Here is a 16792-nt window from a genome sequence, read left to right as displayed (position 1 = left end):
AATGCATCTCTTCTCTTCCAGGGCCAGAGTGGAAACCTACTGGCCAGGGTTGAGAGAGATAGTTGTCTATGATCACGACAGTGGCGTATTCATACGTCCGTGACTCCAGTTCGAAAAATTTAAGCTAAGATCTTATCAATTTACTCTCTAGCAAAATTTTGAATCGGTCGTACCCCTGAGAAAACTTCCCTGAACCCCAACGCTTTTTTCTCCATTGATTTCCTGCGATTTTTTTTAAGCTTTACTTCAATATTGTCTTTCCTTTTTAGTTCATTTTCATTTAAGCATTAGAATATCGGTTTTTATCATTTTTAGTTATTTTCGTTAAGTTTAGTTATTACGCCATCTAAATTCCGCACTCTCTTTTAATATTTCGTTTTTACATTTTAAACACACCACCAAACCCTCACAAAACCGTTTTTGTTCTAGATTTCCTTACTTTAACTTATTTCAAAGGCTTTTTGCAGCAAAAGATCCTCCTTCCCTGTGGATTCGATCCCTAAGTACTACAATTGATCAGCTGTGCACTTGCGGTTATTGATTTCAATTAGGGTAAAACTTGACAACCCTCGACAACCACTTCAAGTCACCATCAGTCCCAGCCATCAAAGTTACACGTATTGTGTACCTTATTTGGTTGTTGCAATCCAAGATGACTCATTATGTGACGGAGACACTTTATAACTTCTGAAATTTCTTCTTTTTTCTCACGAAGTGCAGAAGTACCAAAGGTTACTTGATTTCGGGTGTTGTTTCCTAAATTTTTAATGAAAACGTGAGCATCTTCTACAGCTCTAGTTGTGAAATCTCCATTACTTGCTATGTCGAAAGAGTGTCGTAACTCTGGAGTTATACCGCGATAGAAGATACCTAGCAGGTATTCCTCGGCATATCCATGGTGTGGACAATCTCTTTGGTATTCCCTAAATCTTTCCCAAGTATCTAAAAGATCTTCATCTTCTTTTTGTTTAAAAGTTCTTATCTTCTTTCTTAAGAGATTTGCAAGATTTCTAGTGTAAAAAAGATTTAGGAAAGAAGTTTTACACGCTGCCCACGTTTTTAGGGAAGCAGGTGGCAAAGATTTTAGCCATTTGCTGGCCTTATCTCTAAGAGAGAATGGGAAAAGACTACACTTGTGGTAATCCCCATTTGCTGTAATGGTTACACATAATTCTTCGAACGTCTCGATATGGTCTATCGGGTTTTTGAATGAATAACCAGAGAATTGATTTTGTTGAACTAAATGGATATGGGGTACCTTAATTTCGGTTTTGCCATCCTCAAGTAAGGCTGGTTGAATAGCTCTTCGATCTCCCATGAACTTTTCGAGTGAATCAAAATTTCCAATCAGTTCATCATCATCTTTGTGTTTGACCGATCCGATTAGCTCATTGTCATCATAAATCGGTTCTTCAAACTCATCATCAGTCAGGTCATCATCACTTGGATCACCATCCACACGATTTGGTGGATCACCAAGAGTTCCGGAACATGTTCCCGGTCTCTCATTGCAGAGAAACCTGAAAAATTCAAAAGAGAAAGTAAAAGTAAACAAGTGTTCTAATGGATTTAAGCTGGGATTCGCAACGAAACAAATTTAGTTCCCCGGCAACGGCGCCAAAAACTTGTTGCGAGTTGTAAACGGGGTTGGTTGTTTTCGTTTTACTAAGCTTCAGGTTTTCAATTTATAACCCCTAAATGTCTGCAAGTGCACAGATGTGCGCTGTAGTACTTAGGGTATCGATCCACAAAGACTTAGTTGTTTCAGTACGAATTCACTGCAACGCTTAAATCAGATTAGAACTAAAAAGGTTTTGGGTTTTGGTTTTGGGTTTTGATTGTCACTAAATCTAAACTAGAAAGCAAGTAAAAAGCAAATAAAAATGAAAGCAAGTGAAAGCAAATAGAAAGCGATTAAACAAGAGGCGATTTGAAGCAAAGAACAAGCGAATGAAAAGCAGATAAATAGCGATTCAAAAGCAGATGAAATTGAAGGTTGTAAGCAATAAAAGACAAACGTTGGGGCTCAAGGGGAATTCGCAGGGGTTCATGGACTAAGCTATGTCGATTTTAAACATATGATAAAGGTAATCAACTACGTATGTTCTAGAACTCGAGGCACGGGAGTATGAATAGCCTACTTTCGCAGCACTAAACAACTATCTCTCGCAACCCTAATCAGTAGGTTTCCACTCTGATTCTGGAAGGGAGAAGATGCAATAGCAGGACAAGACTCATCAACATTCACAACTCAACTACAGGTAGGTTTCCACTCCTATAGAAGAATTGCTCGTTTCACCCTAGTTCAGACAATCAATGAAAACTTTCGCAACATATCATATCAGATCGGCTTCTAAGTGGCCAGCAAAGAATCACGCAGTAAGAATAAAGGCAATTGAAGAACATCTATAAGATTATAAATCCTAAATCTATCGATTCATAAGCAAAGACACATGAAATTCCCTTTGAAAAATCCCTTTAAACCCAACTGGGTAACTACTCAAACATATTGTAACAAAGCATCATAAACGAAATTGAAAGTGCAGGAAACTAAAGAAAAGAAGGAAAAAGAATGAAGAACAGAGAAGCAGAAGGAGGCGCGATGGTCACTCCTGCGGCGGCTCCTCTTCGAATACGGCGGCCTCTCTAGGGTTTGTGAAGCACCCACACGAATTCTCTCTCTATTTTAATCTTATGTCGTCTCCACACCTTTAGGAATGACCTAAAGGGGGTATTTATAGCTTCTGGGGTGGTTGTGGACACTTAGGGCTTCAAAAATAACGAAAGGAATTGATTTGGGCTTTAATTAAGTCGTCGGGAAAGTGAACGACCAAGTTCCGCGGTCGCGGTGGCTCTACCCGCAGGAAAATGGGTGTTTGCCGCGGTCCCGGCACTTGCTCTCTTCCGGAACTGCATTTTCAGTCATTCTTGCATCGGGAGTATCTGAAGATCTAACCGTTGGATTGTCTCCAAACCAAGTGCATTAAAAGCTGGTTGGATCCTCTATGTTGTCTCAAATTTTGGGGGTGATCAGACGGTGAGAAGGTCTTCATTGCTTGTCATACTTCTGACGGTCTGCATTTATCCAAAACTGCTCATTTGTTCCAAATTTCATATCTTTTGCCCAAGTTTCCTGTAAAGTCTTTTGAAACTCTAAAACATTGAAAACACTTTAAAAACCATTGAAAACAGAGTTAAAACACCTGCATAAAATACAATTATGATCCATAAAAGTGGTCAAAATACGGTGTTATCAGACAACATCATGAATACTCTTATGAGTGTGGCGGGGAAATCCAAAGACACTATCAAGTCAAGATTGGATATAGATCAATTTTGTGATCGGGCACACTTACATGTTGATGAAAATGGTCAAGCTCCTTTTCCGGTATACACATGGGAAGAAGCTGAAAGAAGAAGATTACTGTAATGTGTGAAAGCGGTCCAATTCCCAGACGGTTATGCGTCAGACGTAGCTATTTGTGTTGATATAGAGAAGGGAAAGCTTTCTGGCATGAAGAGTCATGACTGCCATGTTTTTATGGAACGGCTACTTCCATTCGTCTTTGCAGAACTCCTAGACCAGAACGTCCACCTTGCATTATCAGGTGCTTTATAGCCTATTAAATGGTACACATAAAATATGATTACAGTAATTTATTCTAACTTGATTTTGAATATATAGGGGTTGGAGCATTCTTTCGGGACTCATGTTCAAGAACTTTGCAAAAAAACCGGGTCCAGATTCTAAAACAAAACATAGTCTTAATCTTATGCAATTTGGAGAAGATCTTTCCACCATCGTTTTTTGACGTGATGGAGCACTTGCCTATACATCTTCCTTATGAAGCTGAATTAGGAGGCCATGTGCAGTATAGGTGGATGTATCATTTTGAAAGGTTTTTCAAAAAACTGAAAGCAAAAGCGAAGAACAAAATATATGCTTCAGGATCAATTGTTGAATTATATATCAATTTTGAGATTGCTTATTTTACAGAGCACTACTTTGCCTCTCATATCAAACGAAATCAAGGTAAACTCGTAATTACATTTTCTTTTTCTGTTTTAATTGGCCACAAGATAAATTTACATTGATGTTAACTCATTTATATTTCAATATTGGGTAAGATTATCAAGATTTGATGAAGGTGAAGTCCCTGTATATGATGTCCCTGGAGTTCCTGAAATATTTACTCACGTAGGTCGGCCAAGTGGGCAAATGAATGAAATATGGCTTTCAGAAAAAGATCACACAATTGCACATGCATATGTTTTGCGAAATTGTGAATACTTTCAGCCTTTTTAGAGGTATATCTTATTTGGTATTTCACAATTCACATTTTACTATCATTTTATCACATTGAATATATGTTTGTCGTACACGTGTAGGATGTTCGAAGATTATATTGGCACAAAATACCCACAACTCTCCGAGAAAGATCTCTCTGCAAAAAGAGCCGATGAATATCCTTCATGGGCGAAAGAATATGTATGTTTTATCAATTACTACCAATTTTTAACACTACAAGAAAAACATCATTTTACAACGGCCGAAATGGTCGTTATTTCGTCGTAATAGTGCTATTACGACGGACTACCGACGATTTCGAAATCGTCGTAAAGTCATCATCGTAATAGACAAATCGTCGTAAAATCGTCGTATAATATACGACGGTTTCGTTTCGTCGTAACATCGAGGGATACAAAATCGTCGTAAATGCATCGTACAGTTTACGACGATTTTACATCAAATTGCATCGACTTGGTCTTGGCCTGGACCGTCGTTAAGTGGTCGTTAATGGTCGACGTAAGATCGTTGTAAAATGTACGACGCATAAATCGTCGTAAATCAATCGTAAAGTATTTAATCATTTCGTCGTAAAATCGTCGTAAAGCACAGACGTATAATCGTCGTATTTGTCGTCGCACATTTTAGTCGTACATTCGTCGTAATATTTATGACGAATTTACGACAGTTTTAATAAAGCTATTACGACGATTATACGACGTTTAATATAATTGAAAATTAAAAAAAAAATTATTTCGAATTAAAATTTAAATTAAAAAAAAAAATTTATAATATAAAATTTATTAAAATTTGAAATTAAAATTAATTGTAATTTATATAAAAACCCTACAGATCTAAATCTAAATCTAAATCGTCGATCCCGTCGATCCTGTCACCGGCCTCCTCCCCATCGTCCTGGACGTGTTCCTTGCCGGGTCTTCGGTTTGATGCTTCCGCCGGCGCCTGATCTCCGGCTCTAGGAGGCTCAACCCCGAGAGATTGGAACATCTCCTCGTCCGTCTGCACCGGCGGTTGCGTCCTAGTGGATGACCCGGCGGCAGACGATCCGACAACCCCATCAGCCCGCAGCTTGTCCAACTGCGCCATGAGTACCGGGTTGTCGGCTCCCATGATCTCGAAGAGACCGTAGAGCTGGTCGATCCTTGTCTTGTACCGGGTCCGCATCTGATCGATCTCCTGGCGGATAACCAGATCCGGGACCCGGACGTGACCAGTCGCCGTAGCTCTCAGGGTATCACGGATGGACCCCATCCCTAATACCTGCCCCTTTTTCTTTGGGGCAACCTACAAATATTTTAAAAACAGTATGGTTAGAAATTTAATTTAAAACTAAAGTTACATTAATTAAATATAGTAATTAAACTGGGCATACGGTACAGGCGGGATCGGATCAGCCTCAGGATCGGCCTGGGCGTGAGCCGCTGGTTCGGCTGGTGGTGGTGGAGGCGGTGCCGGCTGCGGAACAACGACCGGTTGGGAAACCGTCCGTTGTGTTCCCGAGGACTCCGGGATGGCTGATCCGGTCGCCGAGGTAGACGGGGCTGTATCGTCAGAATCGACGAGCTGTCGGTAGTGAAATCTCTTAGCCCGAGGAGCCATATCGACAGAATCTACAAAATTTTAAAAAATTAGTTACTAATTTTTCAAATATTTATTTAAATTTACCAAAATCCGGGCCTAACTAAATTCCGAAACCTAAATCTAAATTCCGAACCTAAATCTAAATTCCGAACCTAAATCTAAAATAATATGTAATGAAATTAATTTAACAAAAATACTTACAAATTAATTGGCTGGAGAGTAGGGAGAGAAGGGAGAGGTTTATTTGTAGAGAGATAGAGAGATTTCTAGAGAGAGAGAGGGAAGAGAGGAATGAGCGACGAAGGAGGAAATCTCGCGTCCCTTATATAGATTTTGTGATCGTCGTAAAATCGTCGTAACACTACGACGGTTTTACGACGATTCGGTTGTATAACAGTCGGTCCACTGCATGACATGACACGTGTCGTGATGGGAGCATTTGACCGTTACGACGGTTTTACGACGATTAAACCCCAAATCGTCGTAAAATCGTCATAACGTCTAAACATTCATAACCTCGTACCTCGGATCAAGAGCCTATCCGGTGCAAACGTTACGACGGTGTTACGACGGTTTTGGGTTTAATCGTCGTAAAACCGTCGTAACTTTACGAGTATATTACGACAGTTTTACAATGTTTTTTAAAAAAGTGAGTAAACCCTAAATCTTATAAATGGGATATTGCATAAAGAACAATGCAAAGGTTATTGTATCCTAACATATAACAAAAGGTTTACAACTTTGCATGTATGATGGATTTATGACATAAGATAGTAAAAATTGAAATTCCGTAATCTAATATATAACCTTTCACTTAACATTTACGAAAACATGCATGAACTTGTAAATATGTATGTTTTTTTAAAATTTTTGATTTTGATCAGATTGATAGCATTTCATATCAAAAATAAGATAACCAATCAAAAACATTTGGGAAATACCTTACAACCAATAAGATATAAAAGATTCAAATTCTTGGATTTCAACATTACGACGACATTACAACGAAATAGTGTACTCGTCGTAAAACCGTCGTAACTTTACGACGATATTACGATTGTTCGTCGTAAAGACGTCGTAATGTTGAAACCCTATTCATTCAGGGCTTAAAACCTAGACTTAGGGTTTAGGGTTTAGAAAAACCGTCGTAAAACCGTCGTAAAATCGAATTTTAGGGTTTTTAAAAAATTCAAACAAATAAAGTTTCAAATTACATAATAACAAACATTCACTAAATACAATGCATGAAACTCAATCAGATTCATCTTCCTCTATTACTTCATCACCATCACCGTCGTTTTCTTCCGCCAAATCGTCATCATCGGTTTCAGCAAACTCATCATCACCTTCTTCTTCTGTATCATCGGGAAGATCTTCAACTTGCCTGTTCCGAGGGTCTATTAAGAAAATCTCCTCATCAACATCTGGTTCAGACAGATCTACGCAAGTGTCCTGTTGAAGTGGAACATCCTCAACCCCTACAATCTTGCCCCTCGGAGCCACTTTAACTACTGCTAACCATGAAATTCCTGTTGATCGAACTCGAGGGTATGGCAGAAATGTTACCTGTTCTGCTTGAGAAGCTAATATAAATGGCTCAAACCTGTTGTACCGTCGTGATTTGTTCACGTCAACAACCAAACTTGTTTAGACGTACCCCTCGTCCAACAGTTGGATCAAACCAATCACATTTGAAGAGAACAGTTTTCAGCCTTAACAATCCAGGATACTCTGCTTCAATTATTTCTTGCACAACTCCATAAAAATCGATTTCACCCCTCACACAAACTCCATAGTTAGTTGTCGTCCGCTTTGCACCGGGACGGTATGTGTGAAAAACATAGCCCCGAGTGAAATACATTGAGGCTGTAGTTATTTTGGCCATCGGACCTAGTAGTAACTCATGGATCCATGTTGGAAATTCATCCGGATCATTCGGGTCCACCTAATAAGAAAAAAATTCCGCTTTTATTTCTTGAATTCGATATATATAGCAAATTAAAGTAGTCTTTTAATTAAAATTTTATACGTACTTGTCCTTTTAACCACTGGGCATACTGTTGATCTTTACGATCATTGATTTCAGTTTCAGAAACCCCAGATATGCATTCTTTAACCTCATCAACAAATGTGCTGAGAAAAACAACAAATAGTTTTAATACTGACACTTTAATAAAGATATTATTAATTAAATTAAAAGGTACCTTTCATACGATGACAACACTTCACAATTTAACAGGATATACGTATGTGCACTATGATAATCTTTTTCATTGGACCACCAAACATCTTTTAGTTTTCCACTAAGACGTCCGATCGGCGAGAATATGTCAGGTACACCTTCAACGGCATATGTATGGCCAACTCCTCCATCATCATATCGACGAGTAGCTCTTTTGCGTGTTCGTACTTTCGGTGCAAAATAGTATGAAGTGAAGTGTGAAGTCTCTTGCGTCAAGCTTCCCGCCACAATTGAGCCTTCCACTTTAGCTAGGTTTTTGGCTTTACCTTTAAGATGCTTCATGAAACGCTCGAACGGATACATCCACCTGTACTGAACGGGTCCACCGAGCTCTGCTTCGTGTGGGAGATGAACAGGAAGATGTTCCATAACATCAAAAAATGATGGTGGGAAGATCTTTTCCAAGTTGCACAACAAGATTGGAATATTCAATGCCAGTTGTGATATTACATCAACTGATAATGTTCGTGTACTAAGATCCCAAAAAAAGCACCAATGCCTCCAATAGCTTCATGGACGTTTTTGGGCAAGAATTCAGCAAATGCAAATGGAAATAATCGTTGCATAAACACATGGCAGTCATGGCTTTTCATCCCAGCAAACTTTACCCCCTTCTCAACAGATTTGGAAAGATTAGAGACATACCCATCAGGAAATTTAACGTCAGAAAAAACCATCTGAACAATGCTGACTTTTGATCTGCACCCAACCGAAATACAGGAACTGGTGCTTTCCCGTTTCTCAGTAGATGCAACTCACTTCTGTTGCATAAATCAGGCAAATCCAATCTTGACTTACCATTGTCTTTTGTTCTTCCCGCTACGTTCATAACTGTATGCATGATATTATCAAAAAAGCTTTTTTCAATGTGCATGACATCAAGATTGTGTCTGAGCAGATGATATTTCCAATGAGGTAGTTGCCAAAAGATACTTTTCTTGTGCCAATTATGATGAACTCCATAACCTTCAGGCATATTTGCAGGAGTGTGCCAGTTTCCCCCACGAGTTACTGTTTCTTCTGCCCTCCAATGATCGATTTGCGCCTGTATATCAGCTCCTGTTAAATTAACGGGTGGAGCGGCGGCTGTCCGAGCTATAGTAGCTCGGAGCTCGTTCATCTCCTTCACCCCAGAACGGGTGGTGGCAGAGAATGAGTACCATTGATAACTAAAGTTTTTAAAGCCTTAGATGGGTTATCAATCCCCTTGTCAAAGTAGTATAAGGGGTGTCAATCCATATGTGTGGTAGTTAGGCACTAGTTTATGTGATAGGTTCTTAAGTCAAGTAATCAAAGATGAGTTTTGTGAAACCAGCAACAAGAAAGCATAAAACAAGAAACAAACAAGCTATGATTAATGAACTAAGCAAGCAAACAAAACAAGATGATGGTGATTAAGCAAATGATAAAAGCTAAACCTCTAGATGTGATCATTGATTAGGGTGCTTTAGATAATGAATCATGATGCTAAGAACATAATGCAACACTTGCTACTCTTTAGTCTAGGCTTCTTAATCAGATTAATTCATTCCCATGACAATAATCCCTTTGCAAATCACTTAATCAAGTCTAACAACCATTAGATATAATCAAGCAATCAGCAAGCATAATGCATCAAGCCTAATAAGTGACCAAACAATCTCTCAACCAAGAAGACTGAATCTTATACAGAAAGACATAACAAGCAATCACATGATCTCAAACATTTCAACTTAGAACTCTAATCTAGACTAATCCTCTCATGAAGGCATTAATCTCTACACTAATCCACTTTCAAACCAAATCATCATTTGTGAAATATGAATCAATGAGCATTAAGAAACAGTTCTAATATGTCATTCATGCATTTAACAAATCATTCCCATGATGAAAAAGGCATAAACCCTTAAGTTAGCTCATTCAGGCATTTCATCAAACACTTTTGGTGCATGAAATGCCTATGAACCCAGATTTCACTTTCCCAAGGAAATCTGGCATTAGGAGCAACTAACTAAGGAAATGGAATGAGAATCTAAACCCTAAACATCACCAATCAAACATCTAAGCACCCTAATCTACACACCTAGAAGTTTAAAAGATGACTACTCACTAATCATGAAGAACACATCTAATCTTTTGCAAGAGATGATGTTAATCATGATTAGAAGCAGAAATGAAATGATGAGATGATGACAAACAGACTTAGATTGATTAAATCCTTGAGATCTCTCTTAATCCAAAACGTTTTTACACTCAAAGGAAAGAAAACTAGAGAGAAACTAAGAGAGAAGATGATCTTAGGGTTTTTCTCCCAAAAAACTATATATACTAAGTGCTAATGGACCGGGTCAGCCCAGGACAAACTGGGTACTGACCCGGCTCAGTTGGGTCAAGTGGAAATCCTGCGGGTCAGTCCAGTATGTCCCAGGTCGCACACCTAAGTCGCAGTAGATGAAGACTTGTCTTGTGAAGCCGCACGCCTAAGTAGGAGTGTTTTGCGAGTGTTGCTGCGGCTTGGTCTCCTTCCTCTCCAACTCGCAGGGCTAAGGCGGTTTCTGGGGAATGTACAAACTGTGCGGGTTGGTCTCTATTGCACCTAGGTCGCAGGCTCAAGTCGGAGTGATTTGCGAGTGATCGTGCGGGTTAACCAAGTCGCAAGACCATCTCGCAGCATCCAGAGCAGCTTAGACCACTTCGCATTCCGGAGAGTGTAACTCCTATGAGACTTGTCCGAATTGAATGATTTCAGTTGCAGAAGACAGAGGACTCATTTATCTCCAACTTTGGTGAAGAAAGCTTCGGTGCTTGGGAAGTGTAAGGCTTCCTGGAGGGCACATCTTTGCAGTGCATGTACACGACCAGAGAGAGGCGTCTAGACATGTGTCCATTCCGGAGACTGTATCTTTCTGCTCATAGATCCGAATTGAATGCTCTTGGACGTTCTGGAAAGAAGACTCAAATGGCTATGGTTCTCATGAAGGACCCGGAAACTAAATCGGCCTGGAAGTGCACCGTCCTTCGCATCCTTTAGAACTGATCTGCTCGGTCCGGAATACCTGCGAGACCTGTTCGTCTTCCGATTACCATATCTTTCAGTTCCGTGGTCCAAATGCCTTGATTCCAACTGTTATGAACTCTTGACTCAATTATCTCCAACCTTTATGAAGACTCCGATAGCTGAATCTGACCGGAAGGTTCCCCGGACGGGCGATTTCGGAAACGTGTCTGCACCCGGAGATTTTGGCCGAGAGACTTGACCGCGGTACGTGTTTTTGGCCGAGAAAGCTACCCGCGGGAAGGATTTTGGCCGAGAATCTTCGGCCATCAGTATATCATTTTGCCGAGAAACCCAAAATTGCTCCTTTTCACCATTTTTGATCATTTCAACTCCATTTCTTCATCTGAATCACATCATCCACTCCAAATTGGCTCCAAAAGCACCTGTTTAACACTCCAAAACATGCAAAACTCTCTTGGACCTAATGCAATCTCCTAAGTCCTAAAACAATGCCTAAAGACCTAAAATGCATGCAAATGAGACATGATTTTGACTAGAATATGTACATTAAATGATGCAATTTATGAATATATCAACTCCCCCACACTTATCCTTTGCTTGTCCTCAAGCAAAAAGAACAAATGAGAGAGAGAGGTTGAATGCATTGGGAGTTCATATTTCCTTTGAAAGAGAAAAGTGACAACTAAGAGAATTCAAGTTCATGCTCAATATGCAATGCAAGACCATACTCTGATGTATCAACTCAACAGTAATCTCCACAAGTTCTCTTATTCCTCAACTCTTTGACATTCATTAAGCTCTTTACCAAGTGGATCAAATGATGCAATGTTCAAACAAGCAAAGTTTGGCTAGGGTGAGGTAATGAGACTAAAATGATCTCATCAGCGCCTGAGTGGGTTCAATGCAGCAAGGGGATCTCTCTATGAATGATCAAACTTTGGCAGAATGCTAAAGGTAAAAAGCAACCTATGCATACAAGGGCAAGGACTCATCCCACCCCACACTCTACTCAAAGCTTTCTCACTTGCTCAACCTCTCAAGATCCTCACTTTCCAAACTCATTTTCCTCTCACTAGGGGACTCACTTTTAATTTTCACACTCAAGTCTTGGAGTTCAAACTTTACATAGCTCTTTTTCACTTCTTTTTTGTAACTTCTAGCCTCTTTTTCTTTCTTTCTAAAACATTTGAGCTCTTGGGCTTCTTAGACTTTTTCTTTTCAAAACACTAGAGCTCACTTTCTTTGACTCAAAACTCCAAGACTGATTTCTTTTCTTTTTCTATCCCCTAGTTCCCACCATTCTCCTTTTATTTCCACTCATCTCTCCTTTTTCCACTCACCAACAAGTATTCCCCCACACTTAGTTCTCACCAAATCTCTCAGCTCCTTGATGATGGAACTTAACACTCAATGAGACTTGCCCTTGTCGCTCTAAACCTAACACTTTCTGCTAAGTTTGATCCAAGGTGGCCTTTCAATCACACACAAACATTTGGCTTGAAGGAAGGATGGGTTCAAGGTGAGGAAAACTGATCCAGATGTGGACTCAGCTATTTGAGCTAAGGAAGAGGGTGGTAAAAACAGGATTCTAGCTCAAATATGTATATAGGTATTCACAAGCTTATTCAAACAATGCATCAAAGATAATTTCAAGTCAAGTTCAAGGTTTTCACTTATTAGAGTTGAGTTCAATTCAAACTTGCTTCTCAGATTCAAATCATTTCAAGCCTTGCAAGCACCTAAGTCATTTCACAAGCATATTTAATCCAAATTCTCAAGGTGATGTAATCTCAAGGAAAGAACCTATCATTACTCCCAGCAAGATGCAACCTATATGAAAATGCAAACTAGACTCAACCTAAAATGTGAATGCAACTACATGAACATTTTTTGTGAAAATTTTTCAGATTTTTCCATTTTTTGGTTTTTAAATGCACTTAGATGAATGCAAAATGAGACTCAAAGTGAAAAGGAAAATAAGAGCAGAATAAACATGATTAGTAAACACAAAACCCCTCCCCCACACTTAAATAACACAGTCCCTTGTGTTATAAAAGCATGAGAAAGAGAAAAAAGTCAAACATGAAATGCAAAAGATAAAGAAAAATGCTAAATGCTCATTTACAAGTGTTTGGAGTGATACCTGGTGTGGTTCTTGTGCAAAAGGGGAGTGAGTATCTGCACCAGATGAGGCCAGACACCACTGGAGATGGATTTGGCTTGGCCTGAACTTTCTTGCTGCGGCCTGGTCTTGTTCTGTTCTGACCCGCACAACCATCCCGCAGCTTTTGTTACTTAGGCATTCTGGCCGTTCTCTTCATGCTGCGACCTGACCTTCCTCTTTCCAGGTCGCACGACCATCCCGGAGTAAATTCCGAACCTTGCTGCGGCCTGGCTCCCTTTCTTCTGACCCGCACACCCATCCCGCAGTAAATGGGACTTAAACATTTCGGGCTTCCCCAGGTTTTGTGCGGCCAGGATTCCTTCACACCAGGTAGCACGCCCAGGCCGGAGTAAATTCCGAGTCTTGCTGCGGCCTGGGCTCTTCTCTTCTGACCCGCACTCCTAGGCCGCAGCTTTTGGGATTTAAACGTTTTTCTGGCCTTAAACACTTCTCTCAGCTCTCTCTCACATGCTTTTTTTTCCATTCATCACTGAGCTATGTACTCCAAAGATCACCTAGTACCTGAGACCAACTCACAAAACCCATCAAAAGATCCTAAAACAGAAAAAGAAATGAGAGAAAAGAATTAAAAGATTATATACAAGGATAAGCTTGGGGTGTCTCCCAAGAGCACTTTGTTTAAAGTCACTAAGTTTGACTTTCAAAAACCTGTTTTCAGCTGGGGTGAGGTTGAGCACTGATGCTCTTCAGCACTTCAATGGTCCTGAGCAAGAAAGCTGAGTTGGTTTGCTGCCTTTGGGAACCATTAGACCCTTGTCCTTGAGATCCCACCTTGAGACCTTTGTCCACCAGCTCTTGAATACCATCTGGGTCTTTATCAAAGATGGCCCTTGTGAGACATGCCCTCACTTCAGCAAACAGACCTGGCTTCCCATTGCAATCCAGCTTATACTTCAGAGAACCATCATCATCAACCCAAGGAGTGAGATCAAAGTCTTGAGAAGAAAGATCAGGTTTAATACTCTTCTCTTCTGTTGCTGAGCCATCACTTTTGGTGTTAATCATCCTTAGATCACTAAGTGTAGGGGACCATGAGAGCAAGATGTCTTCTTCTCTGATCAATGGCTGTTCAGTCCCATCCTTGTAAACAGAGTTGGTGTGAGGTTCTTTTTCCATTTCCACAGCTGAAAGAGATTGGGATCCACCTAAAATCCCAGCACTTCCTACATACTTCATCTCAAGTACCTTAGGGGGTTCTATCTCTTGAACAACTGATCCACAAAATTCAGCTAAAGGTGGTTGAACAGGGTAAAAGGCATCCTTATCCACCTTTGTAAGCACCACTCTTTGAGTATCAAAGTCAATCATTGCACCAGTGGTGTTGAGAAATGCAGTTCCAAGCAATAGGGGGAGCTCTTTGGTCTTCTTCATCTTCATGATCACAAAATCAGTGGGAATTATGCATTCACCAACTTGAAGTGGATAGTCTTCTAAAAATCCATATGGTTTCTTGGAGTAGGAATCACCAAAGGTGATAGAAGAGGGGTAGGACGTTATAGACTTGACCTTTAGCTTCTCCATCATATCTTTAGACATTATACTCACACTTGAGCCTGAATCACACAAAGCATTCTCAACTCTAAAGTTTCCAAGAGTGCAAGAGATGGTGAACTTCCCTGGGTTGCCTAGCTTTGGGAGGGAGGTGGGCTTCATCTGAGTTGATTCAGAGGTGGAGGCACAATCTGTTAGCTTTGCTTGACCAGTTGGATGCTCCTTTGTTTCAATAGACACTGAATCATTCCCTTGCTGAACAGAAAGAACTGAACCGGCTGCCCCCACACTTTTGCTCTCAATGTCCTCATTGAGTTCATGTAAGAAGCCAATGAAATCATCTATAATGGTGTCCTCATCTACTTGAGTGTGTGCATTCTCAGTAAAAACTTGACCATAAAGGAGGTCTTCAATCTCTTGCACAGCAGCTGAATGGTCCTCACTGGAGTAGATGGCATTGCAATAATCTTTTGAGTTTTGAAGAGCTTTACCAGGAAGAGAGACTTGTGGTTCAGAAGTGCAGATGCCCTTGTTCTTTTTAATAGACTTTAGTTCAGTACCTAGTGTCTCCAGGTCAGATACCATCTTTTGTTGTCCTAGTAAGAGCTGTTGGAGAAGAACATTGAAATCAGGACTTTGTTGAACAGTTGGTGGGCCAAAACCAGGAGGTGGAGCCTTTGGCTGTAGGCTGACTTGATTTGTGAAGCTATTCCCTTGATTCTGAACCGCTGGTTGCTGAAAACCCTGTTGACCTTGGGAGTTACCTTGGTACTGATTCTGTTGAACAAAGCTTTGAGGAGGGTGTATTTGGTCTTGGGGGTTGGCCACATTGTTGCTCCTATAGGACAAGTTCTGGTGCTCCATGGAACTTGTTTTGATTTCCAATGAAGTGCAACTCCTCTTGAGTGAGACCCTCTTCATTGATATTTGTGAAGCATCTCTTCTCCTCACTCACATAGTGTATAGGCTTTTGAGTGGCAGCTAGGGCTTTGTCAAGCTTTATATTCAACACTTTAAACTTCTCTTCCAGCTCTTGGTGTCTACCAGAATCTTCTCCTCTATAGCTTCTATCATAATCTTCCCCATAAGTGTCTTGGCTCATGGCTAAGTTCTCAACAAGTTCCATAGCTGCATTGATTTCTTTTGCCAAGAAATTTCCATTTGATGCTGTGTCCAACTGAATCCTGATCTTAGGAACAGCTCCTCTATACAAAGTGCTAAGGAGAGAGGCTTCTGAAAAGCCATGATGTGGACACTTATTTGTGTAGCTTCTAAACCTGTCCAAAGCTTCTCCAAAGGTCTCATTAGAATGTTGAGTGAAGCTGGAAATCTGGTTCCTTAGCTTTGCAGTCCTTGAGCTTGAGAAGAACTTGGATAGAAAGGCAATCTTGCATTGCTCCCATGTGTGGATGGATCCTCTTGGGAGGTTCTTTTCCCACTGATGTGCCTTATCTCCAAGGCTGAATGGGAACAATCTCAGTTTGAAACTGTCTTCAGATACCCCATTGATCTTAGTGAGATCACAAACTCTGTCAAACTGATCCAGATGCTCCAAGGGATCCTCCATAGGTAAGCCATGGAACTTCTGATTCTGAACCATATTGATCAAAGAGGCCTTCACCTCAAAGTTGTTGTTTTGGACAGGAGGTGGCCTGATTCCTGCTCCATACTGGTGTGCATAAGCTCGGTCATTCTCACCAACAAAGACTGGTTGGGGCTGATGACGTATGGGTGGGTTTGGGTGGGGCTGTGGTGGATTAACCTGAGGTCGGTCTTGGTTCTGGTTACCCTGAGCGTGTCCCTGATGGACCTGAGCCTGTTGAGCCTGAATTCCAATCCCATTACCAGCTCTTTGACCTTGATCAGCTTCTTGAGCCTGATGCTCATTCCCAACTTGCTGATTCATTCCTAACCTCTCCAAGTGAACAGCTCTTTCTCTTTGTCTTCTGGCTTGGCTTCTTGTGATCATAAACCTGAAAACAAAGA

The 16792-nt window shown here is 40.5% G+C and overlaps 2 non-coding genes across 2 annotated transcripts; both read left to right on the top strand.

Moving 5' to 3' along the window:
* Positions 1–890: 890 nt before the first annotated feature.
* Positions 891–998, top strand: LOC112087375. Its single transcript, XR_002900059.1, has one exon. It is a non-coding gene; the product is annotated as a small nucleolar RNA R71 (small nucleolar RNA).
* A 15046-nt stretch (positions 999–16044) lies between these two features.
* On the top strand, positions 16045–16151 carry LOC112087348. The gene has a single exon (XR_002900033.1). It is a non-coding gene; the product is annotated as a small nucleolar RNA R71 (small nucleolar RNA).
* The last annotated feature ends 641 nt before the right edge of the window (positions 16152–16792 follow it).

This window comes from Eutrema salsugineum, unplaced genomic scaffold (genome assembly GCF_000478725.1).
Source record: "Eutrema salsugineum unplaced genomic scaffold, Eutsalg1_0 scaffold_18, whole genome shotgun sequence".
Lineage (NCBI taxonomy): Eukaryota > Viridiplantae > Streptophyta > Magnoliopsida > Brassicales > Brassicaceae > Eutrema > Eutrema salsugineum.
This window is presented reverse-complemented; position numbering and strand designations above follow the sequence as displayed.